Here is an 18,495-nt window from a genome sequence, read left to right on the forward strand (position 1 = left end):
AAATTCAAGACGGTTCTTGGAGGGGAATAGAATCAACAAATTGTAAAGGTCACACAGATATCAAATGAGAAACGACTCATTCCCTAAGCTGAGAAAAGAACCCGGGTACCATTGTAAAATGGCAAAGCCTTAACTGCCAGACTACAGCATTGGGCAGCTTTCATTGCTCTTCTGAGAGAGAGCCTAGAGCAGGCCAATTTTGAGCTTGCAAAGGCTTTTAACTGCTCGAGATAGTTTTTAGGGCTAATTACGACATGAACCCCAAAACTCCTGTTCCCTGGATGGCAGAGACCAAGAGAAAGTACCACGAAATCATTTCAAGGTCAAGCTCCCAAGGACATGAAAAAAGATGAGAAGGAAACTTCATCCAGGTTTTTTGTTTGTTTGTTTATTTTTGTTTTTGTTTTTGTTTTCAGGGAAGTGTAGCATAGTTTGTAACTGACCAGTTTGCTAGGCCATCTTGAACAGCAGGCTTACAGGGGTCCTAGGCCCATGTTCTATCCTAAGGGACCCCTCTTTCTGACAGAAAGATACAGAAAGAAAAATTCATACCACAAAGTACAACATATTCACTACAGCTTAAGACTAGCCTCTTGAATCCTTTTTCTTATTAATTAAAACTGTACAGAGGAGATAAACAGTGATTTTTATCATTCCTTTAACCAGTTTGCTGACTGATAAGAAATTCATACCCTTTTGCTGGCTTGCCAGTCTTCTGGGTTTTCCTTCCCTGAGCGACCCTGGCAACCCAGCCCGCTACACCATTGCCCTGGGGGCCAAGCCACAACACAAAGGAAAATCATGGAACCAAAAGCAAAACTCTGTTTTGCAAGTTGTCCCCAAGTGGACTGCCTGGGGAAGCTAGATTAACATTTTCCATTCCAGCCAGAGCAAAATACATGTGGCAAAACAGATATTAGCCACTCTGCTTAGCACCCAATATCGAACTGGCAAGACTTAAATTTGCCCCAGGTTGTGTCCTGTCATCTTTAATTTATTCGAAGTGGATTGAAGGAGTTTCAACATGTGTTCTCTGGGCAAGATGGTCACCCTGAGTAACAGAAAATATACAAAAGAGAAAGGAGAGGAAGGGAGAGAAGCATTGCCTGTGACAGAGTGGGAAAGGCAAGGAGCTCAGGGAGGCCAGAGAAAGGCCCACGTATTGCAGCAACACTGAATCAAAAGTCCAGGTTTGTCAGTAGCAAAGAGACCTCTTCCACCAGTTCCATTAGCTCTCAAGTTTCCCCCTTTGGGAAGAAGCAAAGCTCCCATGTCCCATGACCCTGTACATGCCAAATCCTGTCATCCACAGACATCAGCAAAGAGTGCAAGGCAAATTAATCCAAAAAGAATAGGAGTTAACATCTCATACTGCCAAACCCACTCTTAGCCAAAAGGGACTTTACTGAGAAGGGGGGCCTCCACCCCCCTAAATATTTGGAAGGACTATAATGTTCCTAAGTTGGGCCCTGAACCCAAGTTCGGTCAAGCATTTTTGCCTTTTATTAAGTGGGGTCTTTAACTCTCTCTGTCTTAGAAGAGACTCCAACTCCTCTAAGTTGAACCTCTAACCCAATCCCATTCTTTACCCAGGTACCCCACCACTTACCCAAAGTCAGCCAATTGGTGCTGCAGTCTATTTCCTTTCAGCCAAGGGTCTCCTCAGTATCGTCCCTTTGGGGTTCATCAGAAAGATGTTACCAGAATGGGGTCCCAATCTAGACCCCACGAGAGAGTTCTTGGATTTTGTGCAAGAAAGAATTTTAGGTGAATCCATACAGTAAAGTGAAAGCAAGTTTATTAAGAAAGTAAAGGAATAAAAGAATGGCTACTCCATAGACAGAATAGCCTGACTTTTTTAAGGCCTATTGTACAATGTGGTAGATATAGCTAATAATCGAGTACTACACATTTCAAAATCACTGAAAGTAACTTCAAATGTTTCCATTACTAAAATTGTTAGCGATTTGAGGTGATGGGCATGTTCATTCACTTGACTTAATTATTCCACGTTATATTTAAAAATCACAACATCACTTTCTATTCCACAAGTAGATACAATTATTGTTTTTCAATATATAATTTAAAATTAACTAGAAGGGTATTGATAGCGTGCATGATTCTCTAGTACAAAAGTGATTCTAAAGTTGGAGAAACAGATAAAAGATCTTTTTGAAAATTAATCAGAAACCATTTCTTACATAATTTGAAAATATCTATTAAGTTCCTTCTGGATACATAGTAATGTTCTAGCTTTCTGCCACCAGCTCACATTCTCTGTCTTCACAACAATCCTTAGTACTCACAAGGGGATATTTGGCATTCAAAAATGTTTTGGGTGTCATTACATGTGAGATGGGTCTTTTAAAGACAGCAGATGAATCAGTCTTGTTTTTTATCTGACTTACCACTTTGTACCTTTTATGTGGGATATTTACACCATTTACACATTCAAGGTTAATATTGATATGTGAGGTTTTGATCCTATCCTGAAGTTGCTAGCTGATTGTTTTATAGTTTCTATTGTATTGTTGCTCTAATAGAGTCTTTGGACTGTGTAGTTAAGTGTTATTTTTTTTTCTTGTAGCAGGTATTATTTTTTCATTTTCGTGTTTAGAACTCCCATAAGGCTCTCTCATAAGGGTAGGCTAGCAGTAATTATGTACACAAACTGTGTACAAAATCTACAGGAAATGAATAAATTTCTGGAAACTCACAACCTTCCAAGATTGAATCAGGAAGAAATGGAAACTCTGAAGAGACCAATATTAAATTGGACAATTGAATCACTAATTTAAAAACCCACCAACCAAATGAAGTCCTGGAACAGATAGATTCACAGTTGAATTCCATTAGACATACAAAGAAGAGTTGGTACCAATTCTACTGAAACTATTCCAATAAATTGAAAAGGAGGGAACTCCCTTTTAACTCACTCTACAAAGCCAGAATTACACTGATGCCAAAATCAGGCAAAGACACAAGGAGAAAATAAAACTCTATGCCAATATCTCTGAAGAACATAAGGCAAAAGTGCTCAAGAAAATACTAGCAATCTGAATCTGGCAGCACATCAAAAACTTAATTTTCCATGCTCAAGTAGGCTTTATTCCTGGGATACAAGGTTGGTTCCACACATGCAAACCAATAAATACGATTCACCACATAAACAGAACTAATAACAAAAACCATAAAATCATCTCAATATATGCAGGAAAAATCTTTCAATAAAATCCAACATCTCTTTATGACAAAAACCCTCAACAAAATTGGCGTTGAAGGAAAATATCTCAAAATAATAAGAGCCTTCTATGACAAACCTACAGCCAGCATCATACTGAATGGACAAAAGTTGAAAGTATTCTTCATAAGAACTGGAACAAGACAAGAATGCCCGCACTTTTACTCAACATAGTACTGAAAGTCCTAGCCAGAGCAATAAGGCAAGAGAAAGAAATAAACGGCTTCCAAATAGTAAAAGAAGTCAAATCATCTTTCTTTCCTGACAAGGAATCTATACCTAAAGAAACCCCTAAAGACTCCATTAAGAAGCAGGGAAAAGATGGCCAACTACACACAACCAGGAGCAACAATTGCCACCAAGAGACTAGGACTAGGATTACTAGCACACTTCTAACAGATCTCCAGAGGGAAGGCATAGAGAATGGACAGAGGGAAGACACTGAAGCTGGGCTGAAGTGGGAGGAAGCTGAGAACACTGCATGGGTCTACAGTGCACCAGGACTCATTTCTGGCCCCCAATGACTTTGGGGAAATGGGTGAATTGAACTGGGAAAAAGCAAGTTGCTCTCACCACAGGCCTCTGGAATTCTGGCAAGAGAAGACCCCTCAAACATCACAGACACTTGATTTGGCAAAGAGAGCTGCTTAGAGAAGTGGTAAGGGCAGCATGTCAGTTGATATTGGTCCCAGAGTATTTGTTGCAGGAGCATCTGTAGCAGAGCATGGCCAGCGATGCCTATCCTCCTAGGCTCAATTTGCTCCCTTAGGAGATTTTAGCCCTAGGGGAAATGTCAGACCTGAACTCTACAGGGTGGTCTTGCTCATCAGACAAGGCCAGTCTGACCTGAGCACCCCTTGGTGTGCTGGGGTTTCCTGGGACCCCAGCCTGGATTTGCCTGTTTGCAGTGCTTTGGGGGCTCAGATCATAGCTCTTGCAATGATGAACCATGCCTGACTGGCAGAGAGCTCAAGTGGGGTGGCCCCCATGATCACACACAAGCCCACCCACTTCCTCTCTACACTGCAGCTTCCCCAGGCCCATGGCCACCCCCTGCATTGCTTTTCTGGCATGGTGGGGGGCTGGGTTTTGGCTTTAATGTTCTGATAGAGCATGTGTGCACACACACCCTGACCTGTCACTACTGCTGGTGGGAGTGCACTTCACCCCCACAACCAACATACCACCATTGCAGTCAGAGCCTTGATGGGCACAGAGCCCACCAGCACCCCAAACCCCTACCAGTGACCCGTTCCTGCACCAACACTGCTGCCAGAGTGAAACAAGTGAAAGAGAACAGTGAACCTTCCCTCACGTGAGTGACCACCCTTACCTCCATGAATGCACAGAGGGATCTTACAGAATGGCACCTGCCAGCTCCTTGCTTCTGTGCTAACACCACCACCAGAACAACCACTTACACAGTTGCCAGTGGGGGCATCCTGATTACTTGAGCCATGCTGCCTCCACTACTGCTGTGAACACCCACACATACACATGTATCTCAGCATCTGATGGCACCCTGCCACGGCCAACAATCATGCACCACATTGTCCTAACACTGCCACTGCTGCTGACACATGCAAAATGGATCCTGCTGCCACCACCCTATGAAACACTCTGGCTAGGACCACCCATCAGACTGTAGTTACCAGTGGTCTGGCAGCACCTCCACTCCCCAATGCAGTGGGTTTCTAACCTCAAGGAGCCAAAGAACAAAGTTAGGGCCCAACACAGGTCTCCCAGATTTAGAGCAGGCAGTTCAGGAGTTAGGAGCTTAGCCATGGTTCCCTAAAATCTTCCAGAAATGAAGCAAATCAACTGAACCTACCTTATATCACAATCACACCCTCAAGGTCACCAATTAGGATAAAAGAAAAAAACTCATCCAAAGGATAGCAACTTCAAGTATTGAAGGAACATCAACCCACAAAGATAAGAAAGAACCAGTACAAGGACTGTGACAACTCAAAAAGCCAGAGTGCCTTCTTTCCTCAAATGACCAAACTACCTCTCCAGCAAGGGTTCTGAACAAGGCTGAAGTAGCTGAAATGACAGAAATAAAATTCAGAATATGAATAGGAACAAAGATCCTTGAGATGCAGAATATGTTGAAACCCAATCTAAGGAAGCTAAAAATCACAATAAAATGGCCCAGGAGCTTACAGACAAAATAGCCAGAATAGAAAAGAATGTAACCCACCTGATAGAGCTAAAAAAACACACTACAAGAATTTTATAATGCAATCAAAAGTATTAATAGCAGAATAGACCAAGCTGAGGAGAGAATCTCGGAGCTTGAAAACTGGCTTTCTGAAATAAGACAGTCAGACAAGAATAGAGAAAAAAGAATGAAAAGGAACAAATAAAACCTCTGAGAAATATAGAATTATGTAATAAGCCCAATACTATGACTCATTGGTGTCTCTGAATGAGATGGGGAAAATGGAAGAAACATGGAAAACATATTTCAGAATATCATCCATGAGAACTTTCCCAATGTAGATACAGAGGCCAACATTCAAATTAAAGAAATGTAGAAAACCCCAGTAACATACTTCACATGAAGATCATCCCCAAGACATATAACCATCAGATTTTCCAAGGTCAAAATGAAAGAAAAAATGTTAAAGTCAGCTATAGAGAAAGGTCAGGTCACCGACAAAGAGAAGCCTATCAGACTAAGAGTGGACCTCTCAGCTGAAATCATACAAGCCAGAAGAGACTAGGGACCAATATTAAACATTTTTAAAGAAAAGAAATTTCATCCAAGAATTTCATGTCTGGCCAAACTAAACTTCATAAGCAAAGGAAGAATAAGAGCGTTTTCAAACAATCAAATACTGAGGGAATTAGTTACCACCAGACCTGCCTTACAACAACTCCTGAAAAAAACACTAAATACGGAAAGGAAAGACTGTTACCAGCCACTACAAAAGCACACTTAAGTACACAGATCAGTGACCCTATAAAGCAACCACAAAAAAAAAAAAAAAAATCTGGATAATAACCAATGAACATCATGATGACAGGATTAAATCCACATATATCAGTACTAACTTTGAATGTAAACAAGATAAATTCCCCAATTAAATGGCACAGAGTGGCTACCTGAATGTATACAAGCTAAATTCCCCAATTAAATGTCACAGAGTGGCTACCTGGATAAAGAACCAAGACCCAATAGTATGCTGTCTTCAACAGACCAGTCTCACATGGAATGACAAACACAGGCTAAAAATAAAGGTATAGAGAAAGATCTACCAAGCAAATGAAAGGCAGAAAAAAAACAGGGGTTGCAGTCCTAATTTCAGAAAATGACAGACTTTAAACCAACAAAGATCAAAAAATGACAAAGAAGGGCATTACATGATGGTAAAGGGTTCAGTTCAACAAGGAGACCTAACCATCTTAAATATGTATGCACCCAACACAGGAGCACCTGGATTTAGAAAGCATATTCAGGACTTGAACTCAGCACTGGATCAAATGGGGCTGATAGACATCTACAGAACTCTTCACCCCAAAACAACAGAATGTAGATACGTTATTCTCATCTCCACATGGCACATACTCTAAAATCGACCTCGTAATTGGACATAAAACACTCTTTAGCAAATGAAAAACAACTGAAATCATAACAACCACTCTCTTGGAACACAGCACAATATAATTAGAAGTCAAGACTAAGAAAATAGCTCAAAATCATAAAACTACATGGAAATTGAATAACCTGCCCCTGAATTACTTTTGAGTAAATAACAAAAGGCAGAAATCAACAAGTTCTTTGAAACTAATGAGAACACAGATACAACATACTGGAATCTCTGGGACAAAGCTAAGGTAGTACTAAGAGGAAAATTTATAGCACTAAATGCCCACATCCAAAAATTAGAAAGATCTCAATTTAACAACCTAACATCACAACTAAAGGAACTAGAGAACAAAGAGCAGAGCAAACCAACCCAAAGCTAACAGAAGACAAGAAATAATCAAAATCAGAGCTGAATTGCAGGAGACTAAGACAAAAAAAAAATTCAAAAGACCCAGGAATCCAAGAGTTTGTTTTTTAGAAAAGTTAATAAAATAGGTACATGACTAGCTAGACTAACAAAGAAGAAAAGGAAGACATTCCAAATGAATACAATTAGAAACAACAAAGGAGATACTACCACTTACCCCACAGAAATACAAATAACCATCAGAGAATATTATAAACACCTCTATGGAAACAAACTAGAAAATCTAGAAAAAATGGATAAATTCCTGGACACATACACCCTCCCAAAACTGAACCTGGGAGAAATTGAATCCCTCAAGAGACCAATATTAAGTTCTGAAGTTGGTTCAGTAATAAATGGCCTACAAACAAATTTAAAAAAAAATAAAGCCCAGTACCATACTGATTCAGTCAAGCTCTGCCCAGATGTATAAATAAGAGCTGGTACCATTCCTACCAAAACTATTCAAAATAATTGAGGAGGAGGGACTCTTTCCTAACTGATTCTATGAGGACAGCATCATCCTGATGACTCTGAAGAGAGCAGCGGACCTCCCAGCACAGCTTTTGAGCTCTGCTAAGGGTCAGACTGCCTCCTCAAGTGGGTACCTGACACCTGTGTATTCTGACTAGGAGATACCTCCCACTAGGGGCCGACAGACACATCGTACAGGAGAGCTCTGGCTGGCATCTGGCAAGTGCCCCTCTGGGACGTAGCTTCCAGAGGAAAGATCAGGCAGCAACCTTTACTGTTCTGTAGCCTCTGCTACTGATACCCACGCAAACAGGGTCTGGAGTGGACCTCAAGGAAATTCCAGCAGACCTGCGGCAGAGGGGCCTGACTTTTAGAAGGAAAACTAACAAACAAACAGAAAGGAAGAGCACATCCACTCAGAGACCCCATCCAAAGGTCACCAACATCAGAGACCAAAGGTAGATAAAACCACAAAGATGGGGAGAAACCAGTGCAAAAAGGCTGAAAATTCCAAAAACCAGAACACCTCAAATTTACAAGAAAAAAACAACCCCATCAAAAAGTGGACAAAGGATATGAACAGACAATTCTCAAAAGAAGACATTTATGCAGCCAACAGACACATGAAAAAATGCTCATCATCACTGGCCATCAGAGAAATGCAAATCAAAACCACAATGAGATACCATCTCACACCAGTTAGAATGGCGATCATTAAAAAGTCAGGAAACAGCAGGTGCTGGAGAGGATGTGGAGAAATAGGAACACTTTTACACTGTTGGTGGGACTGTAAACTAGTTCAACCATTGTGGAAGTCAGTGTGGCGATTCCTCAGGGATCTAGAACTAGAAATACCATTTGACCCAGGCATCCCATTACTGGGTGTATACCCAAAAGATTATAAATCATGCTGCTATAAAGACACATGCACACGTATGTTTATTGTGGCACTATTCACAATAGCAAAGACTTGGAACCAACCCAAATGTCCATCAATGATAGACTGGATTAAGAAAATGTGGCACATGTACACCATGGAATACCATGCAGCCATAAAAAACGATGAATTCATGTCCTTTTTAGGGACATGGATGAAGCTGGAAACCAACATTCTCAGCAAACTATCGCAAGGACCAAAAACCAAACACTGCGTGTTCTCATAGGTGGGAATTGAACAATGAGAACACTTGGACACAGGAAGGGGAATATCACACACCGGGGCCTGTGGTGGGGTGGGGGGAGTGGGGGGATAGCATTAGGAGATATACCTAATGTAAATGACGAGTCAATGGGTGCAGCACACCAACATGGCACATGTATACATATGTAACAACCCTGCACGTTGTGCACTTGTACCCTAGAACTTAAAGTATAATTAAAAAATAATCAAAAATAAAATTTCTATGCATAAAAAAATAAGCTAAGGAGAAATAAAATCTTTTACAGGGAAGCAAATGCTGAGCGATTTTGTCACTACCAGGCCTGCCTTACAAGATATCCTCAAGGTAGCACTAAACATGGAAAGGAACAGCCAGTACCAGCCACTCCAGAAACATACCAAATTGTGAAAAACATTGACACTATGAAGAAACTGCATCAACCAATGGGCAAAATAACCAGCTAGCATCATAATGACAGGATAAAATTCAAACATAACAATATTAACCTTAAATGTAAATGAGATAAATGCCCCAATTAAAAGACACAGGCTGCCAAATAGGATAAAGAGTCAAGACCCATCAGTGTCCTGTATTCAGGAGACCCATCGACATGCAAAGACACACATAGGCTCAAAATAAAGGGATGGAGGAATATTTACCAAGCAAATGGCAAGCAAAAAAAAAAGCTGGAGTTGAAACCCTAATCTCTGATAAAACAGACTTTAAACCAACAAAGATCAAAAGAGGAAAAAGAAGAGCATTATATAATGGTAAAGGGATCAATGCAACGAGAAGAGCTAACTACCCTAAATATATATGCACCCAATACAGGAGCATCAAGATTCATAAAGCTAGTTCTTAGAGACCTACAAAGAGACTTAGACTACCACACCATAATAGTGGGAGACTTTAACACCCCACTGTCAATATTAGACAGATCAATGAGACAGAAAATTGACAAGGATATTCAGGACTTGAACTCAGCTCTGGACCAAGTGGACCTAATATACATCTACAGAACTCTCCACCCCAAATCAACAGAATATACAATCTTCTCAGTACCACATCACACTTATTCTATAATTGACCACGTAATTGAAAGTAAAACGCTCCTCAGCAAATGCAAAAGAATGGAAATCATAACAGTCTCTCAGACCACAGTGCAATCAAACTAGAACTCAGGATCAAGAAACTCACTCATAACCACACAACTACATGGAAACTGAACAACCTGCTGCTAAATGACTCCTGGGTAAATAACAAAATGAAGGCAGAAATAAAGATGTTCTTTGAAACCAATGAGAACGAAGACACAATGTACCAGAATCTCTCAGACACATTTAAAGCACTGTGTAGAGGGAAGTTTATAGCACTAAATGCCCACAAGAGAAAGCAGAGAAGATGTAAATTTGACACGCTAACATCAAAATTTAAAGAACCAAAGAAGCAACAGCAAACAAATTCAAAACGTAGCAGAAGACAAGAAATAACTAAGACCAGAGCAGAACTGAAGGAGATAGAGGCACTAAAAACCCTTCAAAAAATCAATGAATCCAGGAGCTGTTTTTTGAAAAGATCAACAAAATAGATAGCCAGACTAATAAAAAAGAAAAGAGAGAATAATCAAATAGATCAAATAAAAAAATTATAGGGTATATCACCACTGATCCCACAGAAATACAAACTACTATCAAAGAATACTATAAACACCTCTATGCAAATGAACTAGAAAATCTAGAAGAAATGGATAAATTCCTAGACACACACCCTCCCAAGTCTAAACCAAGAAGAAGTTGAATTCCTGAATAAACCAATAACAAGTTCTAAAATTGAGGCATTAATTCATAGCCTAACAACCAAAAAAAAAGTCCAGGAACAACATATGGATTCACAATGAAATTCTACCAGAGTGACAAAGAGGATCTGGTACCATTCCTTCTGAAACTATTCCAAACAATAGAAAAAGAGGGAATCCTCCCTAACTCATTTTATGAAGCCAGCATCATCCTGATACCAAAACCTGGCAGAGACACAACAAAAAAAGAAAATTTCAGGCCAATATCCCTGATGAACCTCAAGGTGAAAATCCTCAATACAATACTGGCAAACCGAATCCAGCAGCATATCACAAAGCTTATCCAACGCCATCAAGTCAGCTTCATCCCTGGGATGCAAGGCTGGTTCAACATACACAAATCAATAAATGTAAACCATCACATAAACAGAAGCAATCACAAAAACCTCATGATTATCTCAATACTCAAAATTCAACACCCCCCATGGTAAAAACTCTCAATAAAGTGGGTATTAATTGAATGTATCTCAAAATAATAAGAACTATTGATGACAAACCCACAGCTAATGGGCAAAAACTGGAAGCATTCTCTTAGAAAATCAGCAAAAGACAAGGATGCTCTTTCTCACACCTCCTATTCAACACAGTATTTGCAGGTCTGGCCAGGGCAATCAGGCAAGAGAAAGAAAAAAATTGTATTGAAATAGGAAGAGAGGAAGTCAAATTGTCTCTGTTTGCAGATGACATAATTTTATATTGAGAAAACTGCATCGTCTCAGCCCCAAATCTCCTTAAGCTGATAAGCAACTTCAGCAAAGTCTCAGGATACAAAATCAATATGCAAAAATTACAAGCATTTCTATACACCAATAACAGACAGCCAAATCGTGAGTGAACTCCCGTTCACATTTGCTACTAAGAATATAAAATACATAGGAATACAACTTACAAGGGATGTGAAGGACCTCTTAAAGGATAACTATAAACCACTGCTCAAGCATATAAGAGGGAACACAAACAAATGGAAAAACATTCCATGCTCAAGGATAGAAAGAATCAATATCATGAAAATGGCCATACTGCCTAAAGTAATTTATAGATTCAATGCTATCCCCATCAAGCTACCACTGACTTTCTTCACAGAATTGGGAAAAAAAACTACTTTAAACTTTAAATGGAATCAAAAAAGTGCATGCATAAACAAGACAATCCTGGGCAAGAAGAAAAAAGCTGGAGGCATCATGCTACCTGACTTCAAACTATACTACAAAGCTACTGTAACCAAATAGCATGGTACTGGTACCAAAACAGATATATAGACAAATGGAACAGAACAGAGGCCTCAGAAATAACACCACACATCTACAACCATCTGATCTTTGACAAACCTGACAAAAACAAGCAATAGGGAAATCTTTCCCTATTTAATAAAAGGTGTTGGGAAAACTGGCTAGCCATATGCAGAAAACTGAAACTGGACCCCTTCCTTACACCTTAGACAAAGATGAACTCAAGATGGAACAATGACTTAAAAGACCTAGGACTGTAAAATCCTAGAAGAAAGCCTGGGCAATACCATTCAGGACATAGGCATGGGCAAAGACTTCATGTCTAAAACACCAAAAGCAATGGCAACAAAAGCCAGAATTTACAAATGGGATCTAATTAAACTAAAGAGCTTCTGCACAGCAAAAGAAACTATCATCAGAGTGAACAGGCAGCCTGCACAATGGGAGAAAAAAATTGCAATCTATCCATCTGACAAAGGGCTAATATCCAGAATCTACAAAGGACTTAAATAAATTTACAAGAAAAAACAAACAACCCCATCAAAAAGTGGGTGAAGGATATGAACAGATACTTCTCAAAAGAAGACATTTATGCAGCTAACAGACATATGAAAAAATGCTCATCATCACTGGTCGTTAGAGAAATGCAAATCAAAACCACAATGAGATAGCATCTCACGTGAGTTGGAATGGCAGTCATTAAAAAGTTGGGAAACAACAGATGCTGGAGAGGATGTGGAGAAATAGGAACACTTTTACACTGTCAGTGGGAATTTAAATTAGATCAACCATTGTAGAAGACAGTGTGGTGATTCCTCAAGAATCTAGAACCAGAAATAACATTTGACCCAGCAGTCTCATTACTGGGTATATACCCAAATGATTATAAATTATTCTACTATAAAGACACATGCACAATTATGTTTATTGTGGCACTATTCACAATAGCAAAGACTTGGAACCAACCCAAATGTCCATCAATAATAGACTGGATAAAGAAAATGTGGCACATATACACCATGGAATACTATGCAGCCATAAAAAAATGATGAGTTCATGTTTTTGCAGGGACATGGATGATGCTGGAAACCATCATTCTCAGCAAACTATCACAAGATCAGAAAACCAAACACTGCATGTTCTCATTCATAAGTGGGAGTTGAGCAATGAGAGCACATGGACACAGGGATGGGAACATCACACACCAGGGCCTGTCCCAGGGGTGGGAGGCTAGGGGAAGGATAACACTGGAGAAATACCTAATGTAGGTGACGTGTTGATTAGTGCAGCAAACCACCATGGCATGTGTATACCTATGTAACAAAACTGCACATTCTGCACACGTATCCCAGAACTTAAAGTATAATTTAAAAAAAAAAAGAAAAAGAAAAAGAAAATAAGGGAAGTGATAGCCCACGGGTATAGGTTTCTTTTCGGGGGTGATAAAATCTTTTTGGAATTAAATAGTGATAATAGTTTTACAATTCTCTATATACTAAAACTCACTAAGCTTTATACATGCATATGTTTTTACTGTGCTTCACTTCCTTATGTTTCCCAGATGCTACCTTTTTTACAAATTGAAGGTTTGTAACAATCCTGTGTTGAGCAAGTCTATTGGCACCATTTTTCCAACAATGTATGCTCACTTCATGTCTCTGCGTCACATTTTGGTTATTCTCACAGTATTTGAAACTTTTTCACTATCATTGTATCTGTTATGGTGATCTGCGATAAGAGATCTTTGTTTTTGTTTTTGTTTTCTGGGATAGGGTCTCGCTCTGTTACACAGGCTGGAATGCAGCGGCACGATCATGGCTCACTGCAGCCTTGACCTCCTAGGCTCAAGTGATCCTCCCACCTCAGCCTGCCAAGTAGCTGGGACTACAGGTGCGCGCTTCCACGCCCAGCTAATTTGTGTGTGTGTGTGTGTGTGTGTGTGTGTGCGTATGGGATTTCACCATGTTGCCCAGGCTGGTCTCAAACTCTTGAGCTCAAGCTATCTGCACCCCCGGCCTCCTTCTTAGTGCTCAGATTACAGACATGATCCACTGTGTGTGGGCGGTAAGTGATCTTTGATATTACAATTGCTATTGTTTTGGGATGCCATGGACTGCACCCATATACGACAGGGTACTTAATAAATGTGTGTGTTCTGAAACACACAACAAAAACAAAAACAGAGATCACTTCCTCTACTAACCAACTGTTCCCTCATATCTCCCCCTCTTTTTGGGCATCCCTATTCTCTGAGGCAAAACAGTGTTGATGTTAGCTCAATTAATAATCCTACAATTAGTGTTCAAGTGAAAGGAAGAGTCAGTCGCATGTCTCTAACCTTAGAACAAACACTAGACATCATTAAACTTAATGAGGAAGGCATTTTGACAACCAAGATAGCAAGGCTCTTGCACCAAACATTCAGCCAAGTTGTGAATGCAAAGGAAAGATTTGAATATAATTAAAACTGCTAGTTTTTCTTCATACCCCAGTGACGCCTGGAATGCCAGTGAGACAGAACTGTTCACTCCCATGGAAAGGGGTCTGAAGCCAGGGAGTCAAGTGGTCTAGATCAGCGGATCCCATCACCATGGAGCCAAGCAAGCTAAGATCCACTGGCTTGAAATTCTCACTGCCAGCACAGCAGTCTGAAGTCGACCTGGGACACTCGAGCTTGGTGTGGGGAGGGGTGTCCACCATTACTGAGGCTTGAGTAGGCAGTTTTCCCCTCACAGTGTAAACAAAGTCACCGGGAAGTTCAAACTGGGCAGAGCCCACCACAGTTTGGCAAAGCCACTGTAGCCAGATTGCCTCTCTAGATTCCTCCTCTCTGGGCGGGGCATCTCAGGAAGAATGGCAGCAGCCCCAGTCAGGGGCTTATAGATAAAACTCCCATCTCCCTGGGACAGAGCACCTAGGGGAAGGGGCGGTTGTGGGCGCAGCTTCAACAAACTTAAACGTTCCTACCTGTCGGCTTTGAAGGGAGAGCACCAGATCTCCCAGCACAGCGCTCGAGCTCTGCTAAGGGACAGGCTGTCTCCTCAAGTGGGTCCCTGACTCCTGTGCATCCTGATGAGGAGACACCTCCCAGCAGGGGTCGACAGACCTCTTGTACAGGAGAGCTGGCATCTGGCCGGTGCCCCTTTAGTACAAAGCTTCCAAAGGAAGAAACAGGCAGCAGTCTTTGCTGTTCTGCAACATCTGCTGGTGATACCCAGGCAAACAGTCTGGAGTGGACCTCCAGCAAACTCCAGCAGACCTGCAGCAGAGGGGCCTGACTTTTAGAAGGAAAACTAACAAACAGAAAGTAATAGCATCAACATCAACAAAAAGGATGTCCACACAGAAACACCATTCGAAGTTCACCAATATCAAAGACCAAAGGTAGATAAATCCATGAAAATGAGGAAAAACCAGCGCAAAAAGTCTGAAAATTCCAAAAAGCAGAATGCCTCTTCTCCCCCAAAGGATCACAACTCCTCACCAGCAAGGGAACAAAACTGGACGGAGAATGAGTTTGATGAATTGACAGAATTAGGCTTCAGAAGATGGGTAATAACAAACTCCTCTGAGCTAAAGGAGCCTGTTCTAACCCAATTCAAGGAAGCTAAGAACCTTGAAAAAAGGTTAGAGGTATTGCTAACTAGAATAACCAGTTTAGAGAAGAAAATAAATGACCTGATGGAGCTGAAAAACACAGCACAAGAATTTCATAAAGCATGCACATGTATCAACAGCCAAATTGATAAAGTGGAAGAAAGGATATCAGAGATTGAAGACCAACTTAATGAAATAAAGCTTGAAGACAAGATTAGAGAAAAAAAAATGAGAAGGAATGAACAAAGCCTCCAAGAAATATGGGACTATGGGAAACGACCAAACCTACATTTGATTTTTGTACCTGAAAGTGATGGGGAGAATGGAACCAAGTTGGAAAACACTCTTCAGGATGTTATTCAGGAGAACTTCCCCAACCTAGCAAGACAGGCCAACATTCAAATTCAGGAAATACAGAGGACACCACAAAGATAATCCTCGAGAAGAGCAACCCCAAGACACATGATCGTCAGATTCACCAAGGTTGAAATGAAGAAAAAAATGTTAAGGGCAGCCAGAGACAAAGGTTGGGTTACCTACAAAGGGAAGCCCATCAGACTAATAGTGGATCTCGCTGCAGAAACCCTACAAGCCAGAAGAGAGTGGGGTTCAATATTCAACATTCTTTTTCTAAAATAATTTAAATGAGAAATTTCATTTTTATTGAATAAAAACCTGATTATACAAACATGAAAGTATATTTAAATATTTTAATACATTAATTTTTTGTAACTTCATATGCTTCATATAAAAGCATTGAGTTCAAAGCAGTATTATACTTGCTAATAATTACCAAAATTCTGATTTTGCTACACTTTTTTCATCAGGAATTCTGGGACACTTCCCAACTAAACAGATTAAGATTCTAGAAAAATAAAAATGACAACAGTCTTCCAAATAAGAGCAATTTGGGGGTGAGAAATACCAGTTCTCTAGGAATGCGCACTAAACCATAGTGTACATTTAAGTCATAAAGTTTTTAAAAATTTAAACAATTTTTGGTCAGGCATGGTGGCACATGCCTGTAATTCTAGCACTTTGGGAGGCTGAGGTCAGGAGCTCAAGACCAGCCTGGCCAACATGGTGAAACCCTGTCTCTACTAAAAATACAAAAAGTAGCCAGATGTAGTGGCAGGTGCCTGTAATCCCAGCTACTTGGGAGACTGAGGCAGGAGAATCACTTGAACCCAGGAGGCAGAAGTTGCAGTGAGCTGAGATAGCACCATTGCACTCCAGCCTGGGTGACAGAGCAAGATTCTGTCTCAAAAATAAATAAAGAAATAAAATAAAATTCTTATAGTCCCCTTTCAAAAAGCACACTAACCGTATTTTAAATACATATCTTAAATATCTAAAACAAATTTTTTCTCCATAGCTCCCCCAATTCCCAAAAATCCTAGTGAAATGGATAGCAAGTGTGTAGTGAGAAGGTGCTGTGGACACTGGTTATATGTGAGATGTTCAGATTGCCACACTTCCTCTGAGTAAAGCAATTAGGGTGGAAACATGGACTGCAACCTATATAATTTGCACTTTTGAAGGTTGTTTTGTGGGCATAAAATTGTCAGATAATGTTTAAAGAGCTTTTCCTGGCCCCACAATATTAATCATGCTCATTATAGAACAGTTGGGAAATGCAGAAAAGACATGTTAACACAGAGACACCTACTGGCAACATTTTGGTGTTTATTTCCTGTCTTTTTCCTAAGCACACAAAAATGTAAATATATACATATAAAAATGCAGTTATATTGTTGACAGAATTTAATATTTTGCTTTCTTCACTGAATACAATGGTCTTGTGTTGCTATCCCTTCCCTTTATGTATTCTTCATCAGAATTTGTATTAATTGCCAAAAAAATTCCTTCATTGACTGTATATACCATAATGTAAAATAATTTAAATGGTATTTATGATTTTATAATTTTTAAAGTTATATTTTGTATATTCATATATGTTATTTTGTATAAAATTTTAAAAGCTATAAAATGAAAGTAATGAAAGTATATATCACATTTTTGACAACTGATGCTTCTCAGCATGCAGTTCAACTGGTTCAAGGCCTCTTTATGCTTCCCTAAATCCTCAAAGGCTGGGAAGAGACAGCAGGTTAGACACTACACAGGGATATTACACCCCAGCATTGAAGGTCACATTCCAGGAGGTCCAGTCGAAAGTGAGATACCATGTTAACTCACACATGGATAATTGAAGATCTGTTTGTAAAGTTCACATGCTAAACTCCCACAGGCTGTAAAACAGAGTTGATAGGTTTGTGATCCAACATATTCCTCTCATGGTGTATAAAATGGATGTTGTTACCTGGACCTAAAATGAAAGTTCCACCTTGCTGAGCTGGGTCTCCTTGAAAATCAAAGAGAGGGCCAGTCACTGCCCACCACAAGCTCCAAAGGCTTCCTGAGAGTATATTTGACTTCACATGGGGGCTCTGTCCTGAGGAGGCCATTTCTTCACCTCTTTTCATTCCCAATCTGTTATAAATTTCCCTCTCAGGGTGAAATAGATTTCATGAGAATATCCAGGCAGTTTGCAGAAAGACTCAATAGGATGGTAGGATGACTGTTCAATCACTATAAGAGTGACATTTGCTTCTTGTAGGAAACTCTTTGGGATTTTGGGCAGATCCTCTACATATTCCTTGCAAATGTAAAACAGGAAATGTTGCACAAACACTACCATAGTGTGGCGCTCCCAGAGGAGAGCTCCAAATGGCACCCACTGCGCATGAGAGTCCAGCACTGGCAGCTCGGCTATGGCAGCTACCAGGGGCTGCCCATGTTCAGGGCCACTCAGGGCCTGGACACAGGCAACACCACCACTGAACTTCAACATTCTTAAAGAAAATAATTTTCTACTCAGAATTTCATACCCAGCCAAACTAGCCTCATAAGCAAAGGAGAAATAAAATCCTTTACA

The 18,495-nt window shown here is 40.2% G+C and overlaps 1 protein-coding gene and 1 pseudogene across 17 annotated transcripts in view; one reads left to right on the forward strand and one right to left on the reverse strand.

Annotated features, from left to right (window-relative positions):
* ZC3H12B (zinc finger CCCH-type containing 12B) overlaps window positions 1–18,495 on the forward strand; it is a 461,523-nt gene that overhangs the window by 294,787 nt on the left and 148,241 nt on the right. For 9 of the 17 annotated variants that reach the window (XM_063803880.1, XM_054676379.2, XM_054676381.2 and 6 more), the window contains one exon: window positions 13,733–13,850. The exons of 7 other annotated variants lie outside the window; for them this stretch is intronic. The gene's annotated coding sequence lies outside the window, so the exon portion shown is untranslated. Of the gene's footprint in view, window positions 1–9,168; window positions 13,851–18,495 lie in introns of those variants that run through there. One more of the 17 variants, XM_054676384.2, reaches the window with a different exon arrangement.
* Window positions 17,753–18,446, reverse strand: LOC107971070 (peroxiredoxin-like 2C; annotated as a pseudogene).

The sequence above is a fragment of the Pan troglodytes genome, chromosome X, assembly GCF_028858775.2.
Source record: "Pan troglodytes isolate AG18354 chromosome X, NHGRI_mPanTro3-v2.0_pri, whole genome shotgun sequence".
Taxonomy (NCBI): Eukaryota; Metazoa; Chordata; class Mammalia; order Primates; family Hominidae; genus Pan; species Pan troglodytes.